This window comes from Stenella coeruleoalba (genome assembly GCF_951394435.1).
Source record: "Stenella coeruleoalba genome assembly, chromosome: 9".
Taxonomy (NCBI): Eukaryota; Metazoa; Chordata; class Mammalia; order Artiodactyla; family Delphinidae; genus Stenella; species Stenella coeruleoalba.
Window position 1 is genome coordinate 42,586,513 of NC_137155.1, and position 17,629 is coordinate 42,604,141.

Sequence of the window (17,629 nt, forward strand, 5' to 3'; positions counted from 1 at the left end):
GAAAATAACATCATTTGAAGTGTCTGCGTAGCTTAACCTAATTTGTATTGTTCGAGTTTTTGGTTTCTGTTACTTCAAACAACAACAATAAAAAATAGTTCAACATAGCTATTTCTTAATAATATTACACCTATATACATATTTTGCAATTGAATGTACCATATATGTGCAATGTCATAAATTTACTTCCTCATTTCCTTGCCTCCATAAAGAATAGTTTTTTTCATCCAATCCAGTTCATGGTTTACTTAAACCATGGCATTCAGGAACCAGTATACGCTTTTATCTAATCCCTCCCAATCCCCACCTTATAAAAACAACAAAGCATGTGATTTCAAGTGTGGTTGGATAGGACATAAATCAAGCACTTTTTTATCATAGAGTAAGATCAATTTTTTTTTTCAAGTTGTATTCTGTCTTATCCTTAACAAATATCATTCAGTCTCTGCCTTGTTACTTCACTAACTACATATCTTTTTTAGAGCAAATTATATTTTTGCCATAAATCTAATTTAACAGGGAATATTAAATATCTTCTTGAAATAAACTATATATACATGCATGGCACACATATGAACACACATACATAGATAAACATATATGTATATATATGTTGGTATATCACAGAAAATGACTAGACAGAAATGCATTCTCTTCCAATGAATACCTAAAAACTACAGAGGGAAAGTATATATAAGATAGATAAGTAGTCTACTTAATTTAATTTTCAATTTTTTTTTTAGTTGATTATTAGTATGCCCCTGACCTCAAAGGCACAGTCAATTTCTTCTTTTATATCCATGTGATAGTTATTTGGGCTATTAACCCTTATTATGGTTCTTTATCCATTGCTTATGTCCCTTTATAATCCTTACTTTGGCCAATGAAATGCAAATGTAAGTGGTGTGTTATTTTTGTACACAAATTACAAGAGCTTTCTCTTGCCACAATAATTATGTAAATATTTTGGGACCTTTGGTAAAAAACTGAGTAGATGTCTTATTGCCAACTGGGATTGGACATTGATGTTAGTGAAAACAACACTTTGTTGTGCTAAAGCCACAGAGCCTGAATTTATTTATTATTGAAGTATAATTTAGCCCATCCTGACTAATGAATGCAATTTTTTTTGCCACTGCATGTTATTCAGTTCCTATTATAACAGTCACCTCATTCCACTGCATTATGATATTTGCATAGAAAACTCCCTGTTAGGTTATAAATGTCTCATGATTAAGCATAGAGACTGGCATACAACAGCCATTTAAAAATGTTTGTTGATAGAGTATAATGAATATACAGTAAAGAGCAAAATATCATCCTTCTGGTATCTCTTCTAGAAAAGGAAACATAACAATATAGCATATAATGTAGAATATGCATGGCAGGCATAAAACAAGACACATAGTGGTTAGGAAGCAATTCAACATAAGCTTAGTTACCTGGGGTTGTCTCCTTCTCTGCTACTTCCTAGTTACGTGATCATGTAAATCTATATAATCTTTTGTATCTGAGTTTCCTCTTCCATAAAATGGGAGTAAATACAGTATGCCTCTCATACAGTATTTGCAATAATAAAAAAATGAATATAAATAATTTATAAAATACACAGACAGTAATAAGCACTCAAAGTTGTATATAGGGGTGTATATACATAAACACACAGAAATGAGTTCCTCGCTTTTATATAAATATCATTGGGTATATTTTTGTTTAAATTATATCAGATGTTATATCAATTAAATATAATTTCAGATGCATTATCAATATACCTGATTGATTTCCATTCAGTAGTGGCAACAAGACTTTTAACTTTCTTCTGATTTTATGACCTCCTGAGAGTACTCTATTCTAGCTCAATATCAGGAATGTAATAATCATGAAAGGAACAGTGTATCACCAAAGGAGCTAAAAGTTTCTTTATCTTATACCCTTTAGAAATATCGTGATCCCTTTTATAAACGTTTAATGAAAGATTTGTATGTGTTGTTGAAACGGAACAGGAACCTGTGGTCCTTCCCACACCATGTCCTCTGCTTGCCTTTTGTCTGTAGAAAAACTTTAGTAAAAGAATATAAATTTAACCAGAGAGGTAAGAAAATGCAGAAGCAAAGGAAAACAGTCAAACAGGACAAAATAATAATAGTTTAGTCGTTAAACAAAGTCAAGGACTTTTAGTTCCTCCTCAAGGTCTATAGATAATATTCTGAGCCACATCCTTTGAGCTGTTTTGTGGACGCTGAAACCCCTACCAGGTGGAAGAAGTTAACTTCGTGATGACCAGACTGTAGCCATGACATAAGCTGCCACAATTCTGAGAAGTGGCCTCAAAGAAATGGAAAAGAACTGACCCTGGAACTAAAGACTAACTGTACTTAAAACAATCAAGATGACACTGATCAAACTACCTCATGACCAACTTCAAGATGACTGTCAGAGCTGACTGTGCTGTTTCTGCATGTAGCCCCCTCCTTCCATCTATACACCCCTGAAACTCCCCTTTAAAAGCTCTTGCCCCCTTATTGTCGGAGGGTGGGGAAGGAGTCGACCTTTGGCACAAGTTCCTCCCCTGCCCCCAGGTTACCAGCCTCCAGAATAAAGCAAATTTTCCTTTCCACCAACCTTGCCTCTTAGAGTATTGGCTTTAGAGTGGTGAGCAGTAAGACCCCACTTTCAATAACATTGTGTCTAATTTAATATATATTGTAGATTGATCTATAGTATATATAAATGTATTCTATGTATATATGTAGAGAGAGATGTAAGTATATGACCTATAAAGAGTATATATATGTGTGTATATGTAATATAACTGAACTATCCTCTTGCTTCCAAAGCATTTCAGTTGATTGATTGATTCATTGATCTACTATGGGAATTATTTCCTTCTTCCTTGTATTGTTGTTGGCTGTTTATAGATGTGTTCACCTATAGATTCGAAATTCCTTGGGCAGAACCTCCCCTAAGATTTGAGGCACCGAGGGCAAGAGTACAAATAAAGGCACCAATACCATATGACTAAATATTTAAAAGTTATGAATCAAGCTAACCTTCTATTAAATAAAGCATGATATAGCCTCCTAAGTAGATGACTATATCTTTGTAATGAACTGGAAGGCCAAATATTAAGTAACAATTATAGGATTCCCAGTGGGAATTGAAGCACAGAAAGCTGGAGTTGTTAAAAAAAAAAGCTTCTACTCTGGATCATGCTACTTCTGGGAGTAATAAACTATTCTTTGTTTTCAATCCATGAATCCTGTGTCTTCTGACAGCATCTATGAAACTGAGGCAGGCTAACTTGTTAGCGTGCAAGTAGGATAAACATTTCAGACTCTTGACATGGAGGTGATTAATTTCTATAGCCATTTATATATATATATGTGTGTGTGTGTATATATATATTACATATATATAATTTATATATTTACATAATTTATCCTCACAAAGATCTATTAATTTATCCTCACAAAGATCTACATTTAAGGCAGTAGGTACTAACCGATTTCTTTTTTTTGTTTAGTTTTTGTTTAGTTTGATTGTTTGTTTTTCAGATAGTGTAATGCAGATATAGATACTTTCGTTAAATAAAAAGTAAAACTGTTATGGGTAAGATAAGAGACTTGCCTAATGTTATATGAGGAATAAAGAATCTGGATAGAGTTTTGGTCTCCAGATTCCTCCAATATCATGAAGTATCTACAAATTTACCAATAATGCAAGATATTCTCCTTTCTCACTATGATCACTGTAATTCAATAATAACTTACATGCTAGGTACAAAGAGAAAGCTAGAAGAAAAATGTCACTCAAAATGTTTACATCAAAAGCATTAGAGCACATCTATTCTCCATTAACAGTTATAATGAAAGCACTTTGATGAAAGAAGATTTAAGACCTCTTTGAACTGATCTCTCTTGACATTATAGATAATAAGGCACTTTATTTGCAAATACCCCATACTCTGAAAATCATGTTACTGGCTACATTACAAAATTCAATTAGTTACTTTATTCTCTGCTGGACACCATTAGTTTCTACTGAATGAGCTTTCATATGTACTGGCATCTTCAAACATATGCTTTTGTGAATGCATACTGAAATATTTAAAGTATGACACTTAATGCACATTTAGTTGGAACTCTGCATGTTAAAACTCTGTAAAATTATTAGGAAAACAGGAAAATATACCTTACCTTTGATTTTCAAGATGATTTCCTCATTTAGGCATATTAAATTCAGTGATGCTAATAAAGCTTTCAAATATTTTTCTTTTTGTGATTTCAGCACACAATGTATGTTTCAGTGACGTTTCCCCTCTCTGTTATGTGACCTTGGCCAAACTAGCACACTCTTCCTCCAGTGCCTAGTTTTGCATGACGCCTAGAGCTGGCATTCAATAAGTGGCTCTTGACTGGCTGGAAAATGATACATCATGCCTTTAGAATGCTAAAATACCAAGAGCAGTAAAACAATTTTTGTGATTTTAATATTTAGTCTCCAAAATGTATTTAATTTTAAGTTTGTTACTTGAGATGATCCTAACATGAAAGTCCTTACTCTAACTATGATTCCATTTTTGGTTATGAACAATACCCTTTTGTATATACAGTAAATAGAGCATTATAAGACTTAGAGAGAGCATTCTATCCTCAACTCAGTGGACATAAATCTGATGCCCTAACACTATTTACTGGTACAAATCATTCTATCTACCTTCCAGACCATAATCCTTCTCACTTGCTTTTACTTGCATTGGCTGACCTCTGTACATATGGCCTATTGGCTGATTAACGTTTACTGGGTTATCATTTTCCTGGCCAGCCCTGTCCCATTTCTGTCCTCTCTCAAATACTTTTAGTAAGGCAGCAATCTCTGTATATCACAAACACCTTAAGACTAGGATGGGGTTCAATTACGAATCAAATTTAGGTAATTTCTCATTTTATAGCAGCCTCAGCCAAAGCCATGAAGAGTGGGAGCCAGTTTTAAGCAGGACTTGTCATGATGCTTTGAAACTAGCAACCCTACTTCACCAACCTCAGCTCTTCTGGTCTCAATATAAGAGGAGGTTGAAGCGGCTAGAAGTAAGAATTTCTTAAAAGAGAGTATTCAGGGCTTCCCTGGTGGCACAGTGGTTGAGAGTCCACCTGCCGATGCAGGGGACACGGGTTCGTACCCCAGACTGGGAAGATCCCACATGATGCAGAGCGTCTGGGCCCGTGAGCCATGGCCACTGAGCCTGCACGTCCGGAGCCTGTGCTCCGCAACGGGAGAGCCCACAACAGTGAGAGGCCTGCGTACCACAAAAAAAAAAAAAAAAAAAAAAGAGAGAGCGACTATTCAGCATTCTACTGCTCGTCTCCTCCCTGATTGATCCTTAGACATTAGGAGGGTAGTGTGTTTCTCTCTCACTTTAAGCCATGTCATAAGTGAGACAGACACCCAAAAGCCCTCTTGGAGAGATTGGCATTCATCTTCTTGAGTTGAGAGAATAAAAGGAATGTTATCTGACTTGTTTTAAAAATCTTGAGGCCTGGGAGAGTCTGGCTTGCGTGATCTGCCTGAGAACAAAAAGATAAAGCACAGTGAGGAAGTTTCTCTTTCAGAGCATGTTTGGACAAAGGTACAAGTTGCCTGTGATTCAGATTTGGACTCAAAAGGGGGTCCAAAACACCCTTGTTTATAGGCAGAATAAGGGTCATGGTTTTTGGTGCTGCAGTTGGTGCCCTGCATAGAGGTTCAAGCTAGGGTTAAAATCCAGCCCGTGCCCATTATGGCAGTAGGGTCCTGTCAGCCTAGAAAACTTGTACTTTTATTTTTTAAGCCTCAAGAAAATCAAGATAGTGGCTATTTAATTATTTATTTTGTTTAATTGCCCCCAAGCATTTCAACCAATCAATCAATCAGTCAATCAATCAATACTTATTGGGCACGAACTATATGCCAGGCACTGTTCACACAGCAATGCATGAAACAGTCTTTGTCCTCATGCCTCTGCATTCTAATAGAGAAGGAGAGAACACCAAACAAATAAGACAATTTCTGGCGTTATAACTGCTATAGAGGAAATAAACAGGATGATGTGACAGAAGTGGAGGGGGGAGCTGCTTTAGATAAGTTGTCTTGCAGGAGGTGACATCTGATGTGCAATTTAAAGGATGAACACAAGCCAGCCACAGGAACCATCAAGGGAAGAGAGAACATTCCACGGCAGAGAGAACAGCAAGGACAATGGTCTTTGGTGGTACTGAGCTTGACACATTAAAGAAACTGAAAGCCGGGTCTGCAGCTGTGCGAGATACCTCAGCTTTGCTGGCCTTCACCTTACACCACTTGCTCTGTGCCTTCTACCTGTCTAGTGTCTATTTCACTTGCCATGAGTCTGGCCCAGGTTCTTCCCTGAACTTGGATGTCTGGAGCTTGTGCTGACGAAGCTCCCGCTCTCCCCTCCATGCCCTGGGCTGGGATCAGCTGAAGACACATATTTCACCCCACAGAAGTGTTCTGCTTTGATCATCCTGAGAGCTGGACACAGGCCATGCTGAAATTCAAAGCAGAAAGCATGGAGCAGCTCATTCCCCCAATCATATACCTGCCAGTTGGCCAGAACTTCATTTACACCCCACAACTAACTGTGGTGAAGGTGGTATTTCCCAGGACTCACCCACAGTCTTGCCCAGTGACATTTCTGGAAGCTCTTATAATCACTCAAGGGACCCTTCTTTCTAATTTACAAAATAATGTATTGAGGGATAGTGGAGCATCATCTGAATAAAATAGCCTTAAATAAAACTATATCCCTAGGTATAAGGAGCTGACAGGTAGTGCTAAACCATCACCTGGATGAGGCTTCACCTGAAACTAGGGACCTGAGGTGAAATATTCCATTATATAAGGGTCTCTTAAAAAAGAATAGATGAAAGAGGGAGGAAAAGAAAAGGGGGAGAGGTGGAAGAACACTTTGTGAATGAATAAAAACAGTGTTTGGAAACCTACCAAAGAGGATACCAACACTGGTTTACAGCTGCATGAACCTTGTAAGGCTTGATTTTTCTCATCTGACTCTCCCCTGCCCTTCTCCTCAGACACAATCCCAGCATGGAGAATTGCAGTAGCATCAGGTGAAGGATGCATGTGGCTGGGAAAAAGGAGTGAAGTGACCTCCTCTTCTCCTTCCCAACTCTGAGCTTCAGGCCCCAGGCGGATTCTGACTGTGGATGCTGTAGGGTTGGGAGGAAAGAGGGGTGAAGAGAGTGGAGAAGTTTTGAATGACATGGATAAGTATATTTTAGATTAGACTGGACTTTTTGATACCTTAGAAAATTAGAGTACCCTTCAATACCTGTAAATCATAGAGAATGCTATGGGATCTGACCAAGATTTTATTCAGGAGTAGGAAAGGACAAGACCTCAGAATGTGCTCAAAGAGAACAAATTTGAAAACAAACAAAATTACTTTTTGTTCTCACTCCACTAAGTTCAATAAATACATTGAATCCATTGGCATAATTTCCATAAATTGCTTCTTCTCTCTTCTAAAACTGCTAATCCTCTTTTATTGGTTTGTGCTGAAAAAACAAATTTTGATTTCCTGAATAAACATGAATTAGGTTTTGAGGTGCTCTGTTTAATTCTCTAACAATTAAGTCTATCAGATAATAGCTAAAAACACTAAAAAAAGTTTCATCTTGTTTACTTTATATTCTGTCAATTATAATTCTTCATCGACTGGCCAGTCCTATGGCACATGTACACTGTAATAGCTGTTTTCCTCAGAATGACATTGTAACCTCAAAAGATTTTTTGTATTATTAAAATGGTGTCAAAATTATTTGGTGTTAACTGCTTCTTATTATATTATTTAAAAACAGAAAAGGCAAATAACTTATGTGGTTATGATGATTGATTTCCCAAATCCCAAATCAAGAAATGTGATCTGACAAATGGTTTCTGGGCTACATCCAGGTACAAGAGAGTACCGAGACTGCCCAAACACTGCTACAGGTTTAGTGTTTCTGATTTAATTTCTTTGGTCTAAAGAGCTGACAAAGCGAATATTAAAAATATGAAGTATACAGGAATATATCTGAATTATGTAGGGTAAATTACTTTAAGAAGATGACACCATGCTATCCATTAATACCAGAACCTTAACTTGCCTTTCCTACTTCTGCCTCTCAGGGGCTTTTTAAAAATCGGAGTCATTTTTAAAGAAAACCTCCTCCTTTAGATATTACATTAACCAGTTTTTTTGTTTGCCTGATGATGACATTAAATCCCCTGTCATATTTTTAAATACAGAGTCTGTCTATCACGTTGCTCATTCAAAATTCTGTAACATTAAGGGCATAGGCCAGTCTGCATAATCATATTTCCAAGTCTTGTTATTGCACAATTATTTGGCATTTTAATTCAAGTTATTTTCACTGGATAGAGGTCAGTTATTTTTCTTTTTCTGTTTTGTGCTTATTTTCAACTGCTGTCATTCAGTATATATACGTTCTATTCTTCCATTAGTATATTCTAACTCAGAAAAGGAGACAGTCAGGAATAGTTTGGAACACCAGATCAAGCATTATCACAGTTCTTAATTATGTTTTGAAGTTATTCCAAATGGTAGTATTCATCTAAAAATAAACCAAGCATTGCAGCAAAAGAGATGTGAAATACCCATATAAACACTCATAATACTAGTTCATTTTTCAGTTTACTAAGAACATCATTAACAAGAAAGCAGAAGGGTTTTTTTTTTCCAGTTTGAAATAATTACTGGAACAGTCCAGCATCTAAATAAAATTGCAAAAGTCAGAGACTAAGAACCAAATGCATCTGTATATATCTATGCATTAAAAGTAGTCAAACCTTTGGTAGTGTGTATATGTCAATGCTACTCTCTCACTTCGTCACAGTTTACACTTCCCCCTCCCTGTGTCCTCAAGTCCATTCTCTATGTCTGCGTCTTTATTCCTGTCCTGCCCCTAGGTTCATCAGAACCATTTTTTTTGCTTTTTAGATTCCATATATATGTGTTGGCATATGGTATTTGTTTTTCTCTTTCTGACTTCACTCTGTATGACAGACTCTAGGTCCATCCACCTCACTACAAATAACTCAATTTCGTTTATTTTTAGGGCCAAGTAATATTCCATTGTATATATGTGCCACATCTTCTTTATCCATTCATCTGTCGATGGACACTTAGGTTGCTTCCATGTCCTGGCTATTGTAAATAGTGCTGCAGTGAACATTGTGGTACATGACTCTTTTTGAATTATGGTTTTCTCAGGGTATATGTCCAATAGTGGGATTGCTGGGTCATATGGTAGCATAAAAAGAAATGAAATTGAGTTATTTGTAGTGAGGTGGATGGACCTAGAGTCTGTCATACAGAGTGAACTTAAGTCAGAAAGAGAAAAACAAATACCGTATGCTAACACATATATATGGAATCTAAAAAAAAGAAAAAAAAACTGGTTCTGATGAACCTAGGGGCAGGACAGGAATAAAGACGCAGATGTAAAGAATGGACTTGAGGACACAGGAAGGGGGAAGGGTAAGCTGGGACAAAGTGAGAGAGTAGTATTGACATATATACACTACCAAATGTAAAACAGATAGCTAGTGGGAAGCAGCTGCATAGCACAGGGAGATCAGCTCAGTGCTTTGTGACCTCCTAGAGGTGTGGGATAGGGAGGGCGGGAGGCAGATGCAAGAGGGAGGGGATATGGGGATATATGTATACATATAGCTGATTCATTTTGTTGTACAGCAGAGGCTAACACAACATTGTAAGGCGATTATACTCCAATAAAGATGTTAAAATAAATAAATAAAATAAAGTGCCATTATCAACGCTCCCCCCCCTAAAAAAAAGTAGTCACACCTAATTTCAGCCAATGAATGCATGACTAAGGGAAATACAGAGTTCTTCATTAGTTATAAATTGAGAGTTTGGGAAAAGAAAAAGCAAAGCTCCGAGGAATAATGGACAGATATCCACCACCATACCAACAAATGAATCATCCAAAGGTAACATTCTGTCATTTAATGGTTTCCCCCTTGGCTATATTCACTAATCTTATCAGAGTTTCTTAAATGTCTTGTTTTTAGGTGAGGGTATCTAAGTTGTCAATCGTTTTTGCTATAGAACAACTTAAGTTTTAGAATATTTTTATATCTTGCTCAAGGAGACTCACTCACTAAACACAGCATTCCTATGATTTATTTTTTTAAAGTCCTCAAGCTTGATATTTGTAGATATAAGCTAAAGCACAAGATGACAGTTTGGTTCAGGTTTGGATGGTTTTTTTCTCACATCAAGAAAAAAATTCAACTCACAGTTCAGATATTAATCCTGGCTGAATTTTAGGTTGTGATTTGTTAATAAGAAAAATAATTAGTTCATATTTCCTTAAACAATAACTTATTAACAAAAAAGTTACCTGTTAGAAGTAATGCAAATTATATTAGAAGGAATGCAACTGAAACACAAAACACAAACATTTAAATAGTCCCATAGACTAAGTTCCAAATAACTTGTTTACAATTAAAAAAACAAAGTGCTAAAGAAATGAAACCACCATGAATAAAAATTATCCTGGGGCGGGGTGTGGTGGTGGGAACTACCTGTAGAAAAAGACCCACAAAGATGGCATATACTAGAATTAAAAATGTTTGTTTCATATGTTTAGAGAAATAAAGGATATATGACTAATATGATGGGGTTCCACTCTCACCTACGATATATAAAGCTGGAAGAGTGCATCACTCCTACTCTAATAACAGAAAAATAAACTATATAAAATACAAAATTATTATGTTCTTTTCCATTGAAGAGCTGAGTTTAAATTCCCAGGCCAGAGAAATCTGAGCAGGAGAGCCAGAATACATGGGAAGAAAGTGTAGCTCCAGCAGGTAAGAGGAAATTAGAATTTTATCACATTGTTACAAGATGCTTGCAGGCTAGCTCAACAGCCTAGAATCCTTGAGTACCTCAGGCATAAGGAAATTTTCACTCACTTGGTGGCTGTTTTCCATGGACCTCCACTGAATGCTCACAAGAAAGCTTGTGCAAGTCCAGGAGACTGGGGAAAGCCTCCCATGGATGGTACAGGCACACAGGAAGGAATCATCTATCACAATAGGAAAGCCATGAAGGGTCCTCCCTGGACTCTGCTCTCATACAAAATTAAAACCTTAAAATGTTTGTGGAAGGACAGCAAGTTCTGTCACTCTCAAGGCACAGGTAGATACCCATTATTGCTGTGGGAAGGGAAGTAGAAAAAAACCTGTTCCCCTGGGGAAATGGCAGGAAGAGTTCTACACAGCATCCTATGTCAATAGCATTAGAGTCTCAGCACTGTACAAGGAAAATCTCTCCCGCAAGAGACCCACTACAGGTAAAATATAGAGATTTGCTATCATGGGGAGGAGGTGTAGGAATGGTGAGAAAGCCATAAAGCCCAGGTGTACAGGGTCAAACTAAGACTGATACTGGACCACGGCAAAAGAGAACAGCTTCTGTTGTCTGTCTAGCAGCCCAGTAAGCAGTAACAAGCAATAATACTGTTCCCTGGAGAAGAAGCAAGAGTCCCCTCTAAAGAGAGACCATCTGTGTTATAGTTGGGCAAAGATGGTTGAAAACTGAGGTTGGAGCAGGAACATTGAAAAAAACCCTCTGGTCCCTTAGCTCCCACTCTAAACACAAGGAATCATTTGAGCAAGTTGAATTCTGTTGTGCACTAAGGATAAAAATAGCAACCATGAAACCCATGCTCAGCTCAACTCCTGACCAGATAAGTCAACGCTTTAAACCAGGGGTCCCCAGCCCCTGGGCCACAAACTGGTAGCCATCCACGGCCTATTAGGAACCAGGCCGCACAGCAGGAGGTGAGCGGCTGCCGCTCCCCATAGCTCGCTTTACCACCTGAACCATCGTTCACATTACCATCCCCGCGATCGCTCACATTCGCATTAACACCTGAACCATTCCCCGCACGCCCCCGACACTGTCCATGGAAAAATTGTCTTGCATGAAACCAGTCCCTGGTGCCAAAAAGGTTGGGGACCACTGCTTTAAACCAACATTCTGACAAAAGAAGAACCAGGCTCATTTCCAGGAATAACCACAAATTATCTCAGTATCTACTGTTCACATGATATCTAACAGTCAATTTAAAAATATACTAGGGCTTCTCTGGTGGCGCAGTGGTTGAGAGTCCACCTGCCGATGCAGGGGACGCGGGTTCGTGCCCTGGTCCGGGAAGATCCCACATGCCGCGGAGCGGCTGGGCCCGTGAGCCATGGCCGCTGAGCCTGCGCGTCCGGAGCCTGTGCTCCACAACGGGAGAGGCCACAACAGTGAGAGGCCTGCGTACCGCAAAAAAAAAAAAAAAAAAAAAAAAAAAAAAAAAAAAAAATGCTACACACAATAAAGGATTGATCTTTACTTTTCTTTAGATGTGCTTTGATCATAGGTTTTTACTGACCTCATACAATGAGTTTGGAATTGTCTTTTCCCTTCCATTTTTTGGAAGGACTTATGGATTGTGGTATGTTTTCTTCTTAAAATGTTTGGAAGCCATTTGTGGCTGTGAAGCCATTTGAGCCTGAGGTGCTTTTTTGTTTGTTTTTGTTTGGTGAAAGGTTTTAAATACAAATTCAACTTTCTCAATAAATATTGACTATTTTAGCATTTTAATTCTTCTTGAGTAAAACTGATCAGTTTGTATCATTTAAGGATTTTGCTATTTCATTAAAATTGCCATGTTTATGCCATGAAGTAAATCAAAATATTATTATAACTTTAACATCTGTAAATCAATTACCCTTCTCATAATTGTTATGGATATTTTGCTTCATCTCTATTATTTTTCCTTATCAGTCTTGCTAGAGTTTAACAATTTTACAGATCTTTTCAAAAACCAGCTCTTGAACTTATTTTCTCTTTTCTTTCATTTAAAAACTGCTTTTGTGTCTTCACTGATGCAATAACTTTAGTACTAACACCTGCTTTTTTTTTTTTACCTATCTCACAGTGATTCAGTTAGACTCAGGCCAATGCACATAATATTTACTCGGCACACTGTTATATGTAAATTTTGCTTTTGTTGGTTTAAAAAAGTTTTTTAAATGCATTCCTTACACAGAAATTAATATGTGACTTGTAGTTGGTCCTTTTTTTGATGAATTAATGAATGCATGTACCAGAAAACAAACTTGAATGTTTTTGTTTTTATAGGTAAAAATATGTCAAAGTAGACTCACTGTATATAATATTTATCCTTTTAATTTCTCTTTCCGTATTCTTGGGAAGTAAATAGGAACAACACCTTTTAGGATTTCCTGAAGGATAAACCATGCATGTATTCTATGCATTACCTCACAAAACAGGCAGAAGGGGGTCCGCTGGCTGGATGCAGAGGTTTCTGTCTTGCACACAGGCACCCTGTTTAGACTCTCTGTTGCTGTGGCAATCCCAGTGCCTTTGCTAAAGTGAGCTGGAGAGACCACCACAGGTGGTGGTCATGACAAATATGCACCAGCACTACTGGCCTAGCATCCCATCTCTTAATTAGTTTTGTCTGTTTTATGGTTCAGTAATCAAACAAATTGTTATAAGTAACTAAAAAAATGGAAGCCAAGAAGCCCATTTCTACAGCTGGCAGCCTGACACATTAGAAGTTTAATTGCTAAAATGTTCTGTAAGGACCAAATTCTTTATTATCGTCTGCCTAAAAATTACAAATGAGTGGGTGGGTAGAAGTGGCACTTTGGGTGCCATAAGAATTCTTTTATGACTGTCCGTTCCCTCCAAAATATATTATTCTTTATAGTGGCTGAGTTGCTTGGGAATGGATTAGGATACCCCATCTTTTTAAGCAGGGATGAATCTTTAAACCAGTGATACTTGCTGCTACTAAAGAGGTTTAAATCATCAGAGTTAGTCTGGATACTTTCTCCAGAGAATCATAAGACAAAGAAATAAAGATTTCCTCTCTGCTATGAATGAAAATCTTCCCATGCTGTTCTCTGTCTCTTACCTTACATAAGGACCTTAAAACCAACAAACAGCCACATCCTTGGGACATATATCTGCCCATCTCTGTATAAATTATTACAGCTTCCTTCCAAATTCAGATGCTGTTTCTGGGACCATTTAATTTTTATTATCAGTTTTCCACACCTTAAGTTATATAGAGTCATCTCTTTTATTTGCATAAAAGTATAATAGAAAAACATTTTTCTGTACAGACAAGAATAGGTAGTATTTGTCTACTATGCTGAGTAGGAAATTTTTAATGAGACTTCAGGGTTTTTTTGTTAGTTTTAAATTATGTATTTTTCTGAGTATTAAAGTAATACATCTTTAGTTTAGAAAATTGGAAAAATATATAATTGAAAAAATAAATATTATTCAAAATCCCACACTGGCATATTAGACTACTTCTCAGAAAATTTTTACTCCATTTCTCCTTAGAGTATACCTCCTGTCCCACTGAGTTTGTGCTTGGTCGTGAATTTCCCTTCACCTCTGGAATGTGGGCAGAATTGTCAGTCCAGAGAAAACACTTTCAGAAGTTTACCCTCTTGTATCCCTGATGTCCACCATGGCTTGGTCATACCTCATGCAGGCCCTGCTCCTTCAGCCCGGTTTCTAGACTGAGAGACATGCAAAACAGACCTGTACAAATGCTCATACAACCCAAGCCAGATCTAGGCAAGTTCCAGCTGGACTCTTTTTGAGCCTGAAATAAATGTCTTCTCTTATTATAAACCTTTGAGATTCTGAGACTGCTGTTACACAGCAATGTTGACATGTATACCTACCTTTCAATGGAGATTTTACATTTGGGTATATGTATGTGTGCATGTATGTATGTACAGATATATACATACATTCTGGCATATTTTCTTCCAGACATCCATTTTTAAAATCTTTCTCAGTAAGTGTGTGTATATAATACATGTATATTAAGGGTATGTATGGGTTATATAAAAATACTGTGTGTGTTTGTACATATGTGAGAGTAAATCACGTTCACAAACATAGATTTAAAGTAGATCTCTTATAAGGTGATTCACCGATTCTAGTTTGCCTGGAACTTTCCTGGTTTTAGCACTAGTAGTTCCCTATCCTGGGACACTCCTTTGTTTTAGGCAAAAGAGAACTGTTACCCCCCTACTTCTTCCTTTCTTTACTTTAAAATATCTACTTTTTTAGTTTAATAGCTCTTGGATAAAAATCTTCCAAATTCATTGCATGTTCTTAGTTTGTAGTAATTTCATGGTACTCCCATCACAAGCACACACTACACACCCAATTTAACCAATCACCTAGTGTTAGATATCTGTTATTTTTGTCTTTTTTCCTTGTAAATTTAAAGTGATTTATTTTAAAATCTTTGATTCAGTTGTGGGTTATATTTTCTTATTTTATCATAATTATTCATGACATAAAATTTTATAATTTGAGACACTAATTTATTGTATGAATTCAACAGCTTAATAGAAAAATATTTTAGTAGAAGATAAAATGTTTTGAAGCAGTAGCATAGTTATAATTTATATCACAATACGATTTTTTTTTTTTTTTTTTGTGGTACGCGGGCCCCTCACTGTTGTGGCCTCTCCTGTTGCGGAGCACAGGCTCCGCACACGCAGGCTCAGCGGCCATGGCTCACGGGCCCAGCCGCTCCATGGCATGTGGGGTCCTCCCAGACCGGGGCATGAACCCGTGTCCCCTGCATTGGCAAGCGGACTCTCAACCACTGCACCACCAGGGAAGCCCCACAATACGATTTTTAATCAAAGTATACACATAGCAAATATAACCTATTCAGTAGAGTCATCTCAATAGCCTTTGAGCCACATGTTCTTTCTATTCAACATGTAAGCCTATCCTCATCTGACTTTCAAAAGAAGTGTATGACTAAAATATGCACATCTGAAAAATAAATTTACAGTATTAATAATATGGGACATGTAAAGGATCATACTAATATCAAACACTAAATGATTTTGAGGAAGTAAACAAATAATATAAATTAATGTGGTCAAGAAAAACTTCCCCAAGAAGATAGAACATGATGTTAAAGAAACATTAGACATGATATATGGAACTTACTGTCTACTCTTAAAATGATTTATATAATGCAAAATGAAATTAGGACTGAATAAAATAAAAGTGTAATTGTGCAGTTAAAGGGTGAAGTCTCTAAAAGAGAGATTCACGTGGGATGAAGCAGTAGGGTGGCGTTTGTGAGAAGGAAGGCATCTGAGCTGGATATCAAGGTCTTTTTCAGACCTGGTGAATAAGCTATTTACATCTCCAATATCTACAAATATAACAATATATTAATAAACAAAAGTGATAAAATTTCTGAGATGAGTTTAGAATGTTTTTGAGAAGAAATAATTCATGCAAATGTCCTGACAGATAATGATATTTAAAAATAGACCTCTAAAAAGCCTTGTCAAATACTGGGTTAAGAGATTTATATTCAAACCATAATTCCATCTTTGACTCTCTTCATTGAATTTCTAAAAATGTATATTTTGTTTTAGACATGTCACCTCATTCTTTCTCGTATCAGTAAAAGTGTTTATGTATTTTGATGTACACTAGTAAAATGACAAATTTTAAGTCATATTACTGGAATGGTCTTATGCAAAACCCCTTTCATGACATGACCAACTACAGAAAATACAGTACTAAACAGTACCTTGCCAGGTCTTGCTAGGAAACGCAAGAGTTAAAGTAAATGACATTAGACATAAAATGCTACACTGCATGTAAAAAAAAATAATAATAATACTCCTTTGTGTCTTTATCCAAAGCAATTGTCATGGACAGGTGGGTGTTGATCATTACAAGAATGAAATCACTCCCAAACACACAATTTAAACCAAACAGCTAGTGGTATTAACACTTAAAGGTGACACGTATGTTTCAAGAAGAAAAAATATCTTGTACAGAATATTTTCTGGATCAGGTTGCAGATTTATTAGTCATCCTGCAATACCTTGAGACCAGTTCAATTTGTCAGAACTCAATATCATTGCCATTTCCCATAGGATCTTGGTTTTTAAATCAAGGCCAACATCACAAGTAACCTTGGAGGGAAAACACAATTTATGGTATTGCTGTAAGACCCAGGTCTCAGAGGGATTTAAATCATTTGAATAATCCATTCTTATTTTTTTTCCCTAGAGAAGTGAAAAAAGCACAGCTACAAGTATGTTTAATGTTATAAGTACTGCTATTAACATGAGTAGCAAGAGTGTTCAACAGAACAGGTTATGTTTATGCTTATTAAATTTTGGTCTTAAATAAATAAAGAAAATGTGTACATATAAGTTATTTTTATCATTGCTGAAGGTGCTGTTTAAATCTGTTTACCTACCCAAATTTATGGGAAGGCCATCATTCAAGGAGTATCTTAAAAACAACCAAAAATACACATGGGGAGGCGGAAAAGATCTCTGGTGGCTGGAAGAGGGGCACATTTTGTTACTTTGAAAAATGTAATACATTAAATATAAATATAATTTATTTTTATTAGTTAGGGAGTTTATACATTGGGAGAAGTTCAGTCTTAAGGTCCATTTTCATATACTCCAAAAA

General features: G+C 36.6%; 1 protein-coding gene across 5 annotated transcripts in view; it reads right to left on the reverse strand.

Annotated features, from left to right (window-relative positions):
- LOC307191209 (uncharacterized protein) overlaps nt 1-17,629 on the reverse strand; it is a 773,147-nt gene that overhangs the window by 99,396 nt on the left and 656,122 nt on the right. For 4 of the 5 annotated variants that reach the window (XR_013829639.1, XM_079931055.1, XM_079931054.1 and 1 more), the window contains 3 exons: nt 7,000-7,223; nt 5,926-6,004; nt 4,197-4,414 (listed from right to left, as the gene is read on the reverse strand). The gene's annotated coding sequence lies outside the window, so the exon portion shown is untranslated. Of the gene's footprint in view, nt 1-4,196; nt 4,419-5,040; nt 5,178-5,925; nt 6,005-6,999; nt 7,224-17,629 lie in introns of those variants that run through there. The other variant, XM_079931057.1, reaches the window with a different exon arrangement.